The sequence below is a fragment of the Scyliorhinus canicula genome, chromosome 17, assembly GCF_902713615.1.
Source record: "Scyliorhinus canicula chromosome 17, sScyCan1.1, whole genome shotgun sequence".
NCBI classification, from domain to species: domain Eukaryota; kingdom Metazoa; phylum Chordata; class Chondrichthyes; order Carcharhiniformes; family Scyliorhinidae; genus Scyliorhinus; species Scyliorhinus canicula.
This window is the reverse complement of record NC_052162.1, coordinates 21177078-21188557: the sequence shown is the minus strand read 5'-3', so window position 1 is coordinate 21188557 and position 11480 is coordinate 21177078.

Sequence of the window (11480 nt, the reverse complement as noted above, 5' to 3'; positions counted from 1 at the left end):
AGGGGTTGAAAAGAAAAATAAAAGCTTCAGTAATCTTCAAAGCGGAAATCAAAATTGAAATAGGTTGGGAATTCTATAGAGCTTTATTTCAAACTGTATGTGTGCGTGCTCAGTTTCTGAAGGTCTTGATGTGTTGCGTGACTTTTAATCAGCATTTTTGAAAAATGTCATTACCATGTCCTTTGATGCAGAAGCTTTGAACAAGTCTCTTCATCTTTAGAGAATAGTTTTTTTTAAATTGAAGCATTGATAAATGGAGAGGGGAGCATTTCTTGTGCAATTCGTGGCAAACAAAGAATTAGGATTGCCTAGCAACAATTGTCAATTGTGCTATATTGTGCTTCAATCATGAACAGAAAAGCAAACATTATTTTTGTGGCGAATTAGCTTATGGCTCCTTTAACTGAGTATCATGATCGGGCAACTTTCCACTTGAATCTATAGAGGAGAATCAGGTGGCGTAGCGGGATTGTCACAGGACTAGTGATCCAGAGGCCCAGGTTAATTCTCTGGGTACGCGGGTTCGAAGTCCACCACGGCTGATGGTAAAATTTGAATTCAATAAACAAATCTGGAATTAAACATCCAATGACGTCCGTGAAACCATTGTCAATTGTCGTAAAAACGTATCTGGTTCACTCATGTCCATTAGGGAAGGAAATCTGCCATCCCTGCTTGGTCTGGCCGACATATGACTCCAGATCGACAGCAATGTGGCTGACTCTTAAATAAAGCAAGCCACTCAGTTCAAGGGCAATTCAGAATGGGCAACAAATGCTGGCCCAGCCAGTGATGTCCACATCCCATGACCGGATAACAAACAAGTTACCGAGACATTCAGAACTGAGAAACTAAAGGTGCCACATAAATACAAGTTGTTATTCTTCTTGATGGATCTCATGGAGAGATGCGTATGCTAAGATGCAGAGCAATGAGGAACAAAACCACAGAGTGTGAGACTGGGGTTGTGTGGACTAGGGAGGGAATAGAAGAGGCAGGGAGAAGGACCAAGCCAAATTGTCAGCCTCAATAATCTATGGATTCTTCATACTTGATTAGAGGTGAGGATTGAATGAGAAAGGCACAAAGTGAAAGGATATGGTTTCCTGTGGAACGAAGGACCTTGGAATTGTCCTTACCCTGCAGCTTGATCCTAAAATAGTGCGGACAATGGCACCGAGATCATTTCTGAACACCAGCTTGTAGGCTTTGTGACAGCTGGTACGATTCCCCGAGGCAGCATTAACTCAATTTATTGTTTTACTATCTGCAAAAGTGGATATGGAACCTTCCTTGTGGTGAATAAGCACGCTGGTTTGGAATCTGGTCTCAGTGTGATGCGATACACAGCTTTAAGCTTGCCAGACCTCTGATTAGTTTTGGAAATATTGTCCCGAATTCTGTTAACTTTTCTGGCTTTCCTAATTCAACAACTTTGGACATGAATTGTAGGTCTGTCAAAGCTTTTCTTGGCTGTGGATCGCACACAAAGTTTCTGTGATTTATTTTCCTTTTTGCTGAAGTTGGCAGTCCACTATCCTTTGACCTTCAGCTCAATGCCTCCTGGATCATGGAGTCTTATGATTGACGATTTGGGGATTTCTTACATCAGCCACTGATCTGTCTCTCAAAAAAATTGAAACTCCTGCTCCAGTGTCTAACTTGAAGTTTGTTTCATGTCCGCTGCCCACAATATCTGTACTCCCAATGGTTCCCATCCAATCTTCTAATTTCACCTAAAAATTGCACTTCATTATTTTATCAGATGTATCTTTTTCTTCTTGAACTTCTTGAATGATACATGATTTTAATTGTTTCTCCTTCAATTTCTGGAGGTTTATGCTGTGAAACTCTGACTTAAAATGGCCTGTCTTTTTGCAGGAGTGGCACACTGTATTTATGCTGGTGTCTCTCTCTAACGATGCAGCCTTTCCCATCACAATGAGAACACTGAACACTGGCGACTACAGTGCCCTTTTCATTATTTAACTGTTAGCCTTTGTGCACTGTTATTGTCATGTGCTACAAACTGCACTGTCTCAGCCATATTCCTCCATGAGCTTTCTTTATCGTCTCAAATAAACTTTCAATTTTGTTTTCTGCCTTCTGCCTTCCTTGGTATCTGCACAGCCTTCAACAGAATCTAATCTTCCCTCTACTGCAGAAAACCTGATCACAATTTCTTCTAAAACTCCTACAATACAATCCCAAATCTATTTTTCTTTCAGAGCTCTATATTTGCCATTCTCAGCGAATTGCTACAAACCATTACTGAAGGAATCTGACCTCTCCCAATCTCTTGGTGTGCCTGTGAATTTATGTGCTGTTTCTTTGAAGACTAAAGTAAGGATCAAATGTTTTGATAATTTCTTCTTCAGAAGTTGCTATGTCTTCCCGTATGACCTATTGACCATTATGTCATCTGCACTACTGCCTATGGTGTGGAGTAAGGTATTGACCTGTTTTTTGCTAGTCTTTGCTGCTGGTCCTGAAGCTGTACCTGATAAACCTGTGACACCAGTTCTGCCACTTCCTGGCTTTATCCAGCACTTCGACATGGTTGAAACACTGGTAAAGTTAGGATTTTCTTTTAGCTTTCTTCAGTGTAGCCTTTTCTGGAATTCCGTTGAAGATTTTCCCGCCCTGTCCTTGTTTGGTAATTGTTTCTCTTGCTAGTTTCTTGTTTTAAATTTGCAAAGAGTACATCGGGCAATCAAATCTCTAGCCCCTCACAATGCAGTGGAGAGGGAAACTGAATTGAAACAAAAAGAGAATGTACAGCTGAAGATGCACATTCCACCAAGCATTGATGCCCCTCGACACAGTGCCATTAACAACATTTAGCATTTTCATAATGATTCAAATTAATCATTTTATAATTTTACAGAGGAAATTATTGATTTTCTGAGAGGGTGATAGTTCACATCCTCCCTGATTTTCCAGACAGTTCTGATGAACGGTCACTGACCCGGAATGTTCAACACACAAATATATTAGTCATCCTTTACTCTTCAAAACCCCAGTGGAAACTGTTATGTATTAGAGTTGGTGCATGTTTTGTTGGGGCAGTGTCCCTTTAAGAGGTGAATCATGTGAACACTGGTGACATCATCAGTCAGGTGTACAGGCTTCAGGCCCAGTCTTGTATTTAAGCCTGTGAGTGACAACATTCCCGAGTTGTGTGTTCTTTGGTTCTAACTGCGGCCTAGTAAATGGCCCAGCTCAGAATAAAAACAAGTCCAATCTGTCTCCTGATAGACAACAGGTTTGTTCCAGGTACCAATCTAATAAACCTCGTCTGAACTGCCTCCTTACATCCTTCCTTAGGTAAGGAGACCGAAAGTGCACATAGTGGGCGCGATCGAAAGGAAAAGTTTTGAAGTGTGGTAGTGAGCCAAAAGTGCCGAGTGCTTTCTGCTGGCCATCCCAGAGAGACCGTTGCTGCTATCTAACACCAATTAGAGCCCGTAATGATGCCCCATGGTCCCCCCCCCCCCCCCCCCCAATCATTTTTCAAATTGTTGGGGGGGGGGGGGGGGGAAACTGAAGTGACTTCACAGTAAAGCTGTGACCTGATTGGCTGGTAAAGAACCTGTTAAATTTGAAAAAAAAAATAACATTGGGAGTTCAGAAGGATGAGGGGGGATCTTATTGAAACGTTGGCAATGGATGTCCCACCAGCGGATTCGCCTGGACCGCGTCCGGCAGCTCCTGGCTAACGAGGACCCCGCAGCGAAAAGCTCAGACAGCACGCAGCCATGCCACCTCACAGACCCTCTCCACGATTCTGAGAGGCCAGTTTGACCAGACGGTTGGATGCAGTAGAGTCCAGACGGGTACCCTGTTTTTCCGAGGGGGTCAGAGGGTCAGCCACAGGGCAGCCAGTGATGCCTGAAAGGCAGTGGAAGTGGCCATCAGCTCGAGGAGTGTCACCAGGAGAACCAGTGCCGCAAGAAGCTAAACGACCTCCATCAGGCCACACGGGTGAGTTGGCATCAGCCTCCTGGCACTGGTCCCGCCTCTCCCCATACCCCCCGCTGACCATGCTGTTGGCACTGCACTCCCCCCCCACAGCCTAATGCAGCGCCTGTGCCCCTTACAAACAGCGATGCCCACACCTGCCACCCACCATACACCCACCCACCCCCATGATGCATGAAGAGTGCATCTCATAATGCCCTCTCCCTGACCCTCCAGGAGACGTTGGCCCCAGGCCTCATGGTTTGATCGGGATACCAGGCAGTAACAGTAATTTGGAGCAGTGTGGTAATTCCGTGCAGTCCAAAGATGTGCAGGTTAGGTGGATTGGCCATGATAAATTGCCCTTAGTGTCCAAAATTGCCCTTAGCGTTGGGTGGGGTGACTGGGTTATGGGGATAGAGCGGAGGTGCTAACCTTGGGTAGGGTGCTCTTTCCAGGAGCCGGTGCAGACTCGAAGGGCTGAATGGCCTCCCATAAATTCTATGGTTCTGTGGGAGGAACTGCTTTTTCCCTTTCTTGTGTTTTCTTTCTTCTGGTTTTATAGCTGTTAATCTGCAGGGAGAGATCCAGAGAGCATCCTGGTAAGCTAAGTGGCGGGGGGGGGGGGGGGGAGCGGAACTGGTGACTTCACTGAAGTAAAAAAAATAACATTAGGAGTTCAGAAGGATGAGGGGGGGATCTTATTAAAACTTACAGGATACTGCGAGGCCTGGAGAGAGTGGATGTGGAAAGATTGTAGGAAAAACTAGAACCAGAGGCTACAATCCCAGACTGAAGGGACGATCCTTTAAACCAGAGATGAGGAGTTTCTTCAGCCAGAGGGTGGTGAATCTGTGGAACTCTTTGCCGCAGAAGGCTGTGGAGGCCAAATCACTGAGTGTCCTTCAGACAGAGATAGGTTCTTTTTTAATAAGAGGATTAGGGGTTATGGGGAGAAGGCAGGAGAATGAGAATGAGAAAAATATCAGCCATGATTGAATGGCAGAGCAGACTCAATGGGCCGAGTGCCCTAATTCTGCTCCTATGTCTTATGGTCTTATTAGATTGTGCCCAATATTTTGAGATGTGGCCTCATTAAGGCTCTGTATACTTGAAGCATAACATCCTTACTTTGATGTTCAATTCCACTCATAATAATGGATAGCATGTCATTTTTCTTCTTAATTACTTGCTGCACCTACATACTAACTTTTGGTATATCACACAAAAGAACACTTAGATCTCTCTGCACCTCAACATTCTGCAATCGTTCTCCAATTAAGTAATGCTCTGACTTTTTATTCTTCTTGCCAAAGTGAACAATTTAGCATTTTTCTATATTATTGTCCACTTGCCAGATTTTTGCCCATACACACAACCTATCTATATCCGCCTACAACCTCCTTCCTGACATACTATCCTCCCATCTTTATATCATCTCCAAATTTAGCAACCATGCCTTCACTCCCCTCATCTGAGTCATTAATATAAATTGTAAAAATTTGAGGCCCCCGAACAGATCCCTGCAGGACTCCACTTGTCACATCCTGACAATCAAAACAACACCTTCAATAATAATAATAATCGCTTATTGTCGCAAGTAGGCTTCAAAGAAGTTACTCTGAAAAGCCCCTAGTCGCCACATTCCGGTGCCTGTTCAGGGAGGCCGGTACGGGAATTGACCCCGCGCTGCTGGCATTGTTCTGCATTACAAGCCAGCTGTTTAGCCCACTGTGCTAAACCAGCCCCTGCATACCCTGTTTTTTGCCCGAGGTGAGTTACTCACCGCAGAATTCCTAGCCTCCGATCTGCTCTTGTAGCTGAGGTATTTATATGGCGAGTTCAGTTCAGTTTCTGGTCAATGTTAACCCCAAGGATAGTGGGGGATTCATCGATGGTAATGTAATTGAATGTCAAGGGACAATAGTTTGATTCTCTCTTATTGGAAATGCTCATTGCCTCGCACTTATGTGCACTGAATGTTACTTGCCACTTGTCAATCCAAACCTGGATATTATCCAGGTCTTGCTTCATTTTTACATGGACTATTTCATTATCAGAGGAGTCGCGAATGGTACTGAACATTGTGCAGTCATCTGCAAACATCCCCACATCTGACCTTATGTTGGAAAGAAGGCCATTGATGAAGTGACTGAAGATGGTTTAGCCTAGGACACCATCCTGAGGAACTCCTGCAGTAATGTTCTGGGACTGAGGTGACTGACCTATAACAACCACAACCATCTTCCTTTGTGAAAGCTATGACTCCAACCAGTGGAAAATTTTCCCCCTGATTCCATTTGACTTCAACTTTGCTAAGGTCTCCTTGATGCCATATTCAATGAAATGCCATTTTGATGTCAAGGTCAGTAACTCTCAGCTCACCTCTGGAGTTCAGCTCTTTTGTCCATGTTTTAACCACCATTCATGTCTGGATGTGGCAGGATCGCAGAGCTTGATCTGTTGGTTGGGGGATCACTTATCTCTGTCTATCACTTGCTGCTTATATTGTTTGGCATGCAAGTAGTCCTGTGTTGTAGCTTCACCAGGCTGTAATGAGGGCAGGAGTGTTTCTGGCAGAACCCAAACTGAGCATCAATGAGCAGATTATCACTAAGGAAGTGAGAGCACTGTTGATGACTTCACTTATTACTTTACTGATGGTTGAGGGTAGAACTGATCGGGCGTTAATTGGCCGGGTTAGATTTGTCCTGCTTCTTGTGTACAGGACAGATCGAGATGGGTCACCCACTCGGCACTCCTGGCTGAAGATTGTTGCGCATGCTTCAGCATTGTCTTTTGCACAGATGTGCTGGTCTCCCCCATCATTGAGGGTGAAGGCATTTGTGGAGCCTCCTCCTCCAGTAAATTGTTCAATTGTCCACCACCGTTCACAACTGGACGTGATAGGGCTTAGATCTGATCCATTGGTTGTGGGATCAATTAGCTCTGTCCATCACTTGCTGGTTTTTTTGTCTGGCATCCAAGTAGCTCTGTGTTGTAGCTTCACCAGATTGACACCTTATTCTAGGCAATGCTGTGCCTAATTTCTAGTGGTCAGTGCAACAGCAGCATATCAAGAGACTTGGGACAAGGGAGCCCATTCGTCCACAACAAGACAAATGTGTGTGGTGTAGGTAGATGGAAAGGAAGTAATTTAATAGGGCTGATTTCAATCTTCTCCACCAATATCTGGATGAACACTATTGAGATGAGATCCTTCACATAGGCAGCTCCAGCACAAACTGACAGGTGTTCTGGTGCAAAAAGAACCCTGATGCAAATGTTGGCCTCCTGCTGAGCAGAACCTGCACTGTACAAACCTGATGCATTGCTTCCATTGAAATCATTAAAGGGCTATTCAAAACATAAGTTTTTTGATTCCTAAATGTTCCTAAGAGCGCGAGAGGCAGTGATCGCATCTGCAACAAGTGTTGATTGCTTGAGGAATTTCAGCTCCATGTTGCTGAGCTGGCCAAAAAAATAGGCATGCAAATTATTATCGAATTAGAAAGCAGATTCAAAATGCGTCTGGGCAGAGGGATCTGGGTGTTGTTGTTCATGAATCGCAGAACGTTGGTATGCAGGCACAGAACGTAATAAGAAAGGCAAAAAAAATGTTGATGCTTATTGCAAAAGGACTGGAGTATAAAAGTAGAGACGTATTGTTGCAATTATATCGAGTGTAGGCAATACCACATCTGGAGTATTGTGTCCAGTTTTGGTCTCCTTACTTGAGGATGTGGTGGCATTGGAAGCAGTTCAGAGGAGGTTCACCAGATTGATTCCGGGGCTGAAGGGGTTAACGTATAAGGAGAGATTAAACAGTTTGTGCTTATACTCGCTGGAGTTTAGAAGGATAAGAGAGGATCTGATCGAGGTATATAATATACTAAAGGGATTGATAACGTAAATGTAGACCAAATGTTCTCCTTGTGCAGCAATCTCGAACAAGAGGTCACAGATACAGGTTAAAAGGTGGTAGATTTAAAACTGAGATGAGGAGGAACTACTTCTCGCAGACGGTGGTGAATTTGTGGAGCTCGCTGCCCCATATTGCGGTGGAGTCTGAATCATTAACTGCTTCAAAGAGGGGGATAGATATATTTCTGATTTTAAAAAACGTGTTAAAGAGATATTGGGAACAGGGAGGGAGGTGGATTTGAGACCAGGAAGAGATCAGCTTTGATCTGATTGAATGACGGGGCAGGCTTGAAGGGCTAAATTGGCTACTTCTGCTCCTAATTCCTCTGTTGCTATGTTCCTAATGGCCCTGGGAAATTTCTTCTGCTGACCTTTAGTCCACTTGGTCCAGTTAACACAATGATTGGTCCACTGCAGATTGGCAGAAACATCGACCTGTTTCAGCCAGCAGGATATCTTTTCATGTACAAAAGTGAATACTGTAACGTTAGTAGGACCCCGATTGCATTGAGGGCGGAACTGATTCGAGCAGCTCCTTGATCACTCTGACTAGTTTCAATAGCAATAGATTGGTCGGAATATAAAGAATAATGGCAGAGAATGACTAAAATATTCATCAGGAAAAATAAAAGAGAGTGTGAGAGGAAGCTAGCTGGTGTCATCTGAGAGTACCTTTAAGAAATGGGTGTTTTTATAGAATAACTGCAGTGGATGTACCTTTACGAAATGAGTGTTCATTACTGCAGTGATGTCAGAGTGTGGGTGGAGCTGGGCTGTCTGTCAGCTTTTAATTTCACTTTGAGGAAAAGCTTGGGTGTGTCTGTGTTTTCTTGGTTTCGTTTTAGTGTTGGAGCTGAAGCCAGCCAAAGAAGGTGTAATTTCGATCTCTCTGCAATCGAAAGACTATCTCTTGATCATTTGTTGAATTCAGAGTGATAACTGTTCTCAGTAGTGAATTTAAACCTGATGTGCTTCTGTTAAAAGGTTTTTGTTGTCTTAGGGATGTTAAAAGGAAAGTTTAAGTATTACTTAGAATGTTGTATTCTTTGGGGCTGGATGGTTGCTAAGATGTTCACTGTATGTTTTAAAAAGGTTAACTGAGTTCACAGACTAAACATTGTCTTGCTTTAAAAATTACTTTTATACTTTTCCATTTCTGCTGTACCACACCTGTAGAGTGGGCCGTGTGCTCCCCATACCACAATCTAGAAAAGGTAATGGGTCAGGTGAACTCCATGATACTATGTGGGGTTCTCTAAATCCTGGCCCATAACAAATTGGGGGCTCGAGGGGGATAAAAGTTTATCTATTGGCTTGGCTTTGTTAACTTAAAGACAATGAGGGGTGAGCATGTTGTGGTTGCTTTTCAGGTGTGGTATTTCAGTTGAAGTAGGCAGTGTGTTGTGGAAAATGGCTCTTTCAGAGGCTCAGCAGTTTTTAGGGGTGGAGATGTTCACACGCAGTACCTTACAGACAGAGACTAAAAACAGACTGTTAGATTTGGCAAAAACATTGCAGTTAACATTACCTGACAAAATGCGAAAAGATTAGATAATTATGGTGGTGGCTAAGCATTTAAAATTGCCTGAGATACAGTCAGACTCATTGGAAATGGCAAAAATTCAGTTAAAGATTTAAAAAATGGAACATGAAAAAGAATTAAAGCAGCTTGAATATGAAAGAGATAGAGAGGAAAAAGAAAAGGAGAGAGAAGAAAGAGAAAAGAAAGAATAGCCCTAGCAGAACAAAAAGAAAAAGAGAGAGTTTGAACTTCAAAAAATGGCCATGAAACATGACAGTCAGTTAAAATTGGCAGATGTAAAGGGAAACGTACAGTTGGATGATAGTGGTGAGGATAGAGAAAGAGCTTCATAGTCGAAGGCTTGGTGGAGATTTATTGAAATGTGTCCAAGCATTGCCAAGGTTTGACGAGAAGGGGGTAGAAGGCTTTTTCATTTCATTTGAGAAGGTGGCTGAACAAATGAAATGGCCATCGGATATGTGGGTATTGCTGATTCAAACAAAGCTGGTAGGTAGGGATAGTGAAGTGTTTGCATCACTACCAGAGGAGGTATCTGGGACGTATGAGGAGGTGAAAAAATCCATCTTCGGTGCATATGAACAAAGGTTTAGAAATTTAAGGAAAGAATTTGGTCAAACATACATGGAATTTGAAAGGATCAAACAGCGTAATTTTGATAGGTGGAAAAGGGCTTTGAAAATAGACCAAACCTATGAGTCTCTCAGAGAAATTATACTTTTGGAGGAGTTTAAAAATTCAATTCCTGATTAAGTGAGAATTGAAATGGAATTGAAAAGAAAAAGCGCCATAGTCCAGAGGCTTCTCTCCCCTTTTCCGAGAGAGATGACTGGTGGTGATTTAACCTGAGGGCCACCACATCTCAGGCGAGGTGCAAGGTTGCAAAGTCAGGGCCTTCATGGATAACCTCAGCCAGTACGGGTCAGTTAGCACAGTTGGCCGAACAGCTGATTTGTGATGCAGAGCAACACCAACAGTGTGGGCTGGTGAAATTACAGTCACTCCGGTAGCTGTACAGAGCAACGTGATGGAGCTGCGGGCTGACAAGCCTTTGGGTCCTAATGGACTTCGTCTTAAAAGAGTTGGCTAATGAGGTGATAGATGCGTTGGTGTTAATTTTCCAAAACTGATTAGATTCTGGAACGGTTCCATCAGACTGAAAAGTAGCAAATATAATTCTGCTATTCAAGAAGAGGGAGAGGGAGAAAATTGGAACTACAGCCCAGTTAGCTTGACGTTTGTCGTGGGGAAAGGTGATCATTAACAAGCATATTCCAGGGCACATAGAGAAACTCAAGGTATTGGGAAGAGTCATCACAGTTCTGTGAAAGGGATTTGAAGGGGTAACATGTGTTGTGGAAAAGGGAAGCCTGTACTTGGATTTCCAGAAGACATTTGATAAGGGCAACTAGGGGTGGTCAATAAATGCTGGCTTAGCCAGTGACACACACATCTTGTAAATTAATTTAAAAAGCAGGTGCTACGTCAAAGATAATTGCAGAAAATAAAAGCTCATGGTTGGGGATAAAGTATTAACCTGGATAGAAGATTCCCCAAAGCCTGTCCACCACCTACAAGACACAAATCAGGACTGTAATGGAATGCTCCCCACTTGCCTGGTTGAGAGCAGCTCCAACAAAACTCAATGAATTCAACACCATCCAAGAAAAAGCAGTCCACTTGATTGGTACCACTTCCGCAAACATACACTCCCTCCACCACCAACACACAGTAGCAGCCGTGTGTACCATCTACAAAATGCACTGCAGTAACTTACCAAGAATTCTTGGGCAGCACCTTATAAACCCACAACCACTACCATTTAGAAGGGTAAGGGCAGCAGATACATGGGATCTTCATCACCTGCAAGTTCCCCAGCAAGTCACTCACCATTCTGACTTGGAAAATGTTGACACCGAAGCCAAGGACTTCACATGAGGCCAGGCAGACAGGATACAACTAGGTTTATTTACGGCTCACAATACAATAACCACTCTACTCCCCTCCCCGCAGGCTCACCTTCCTCAACCTGGTGTCTGGAGTGGTTTATGGAGCA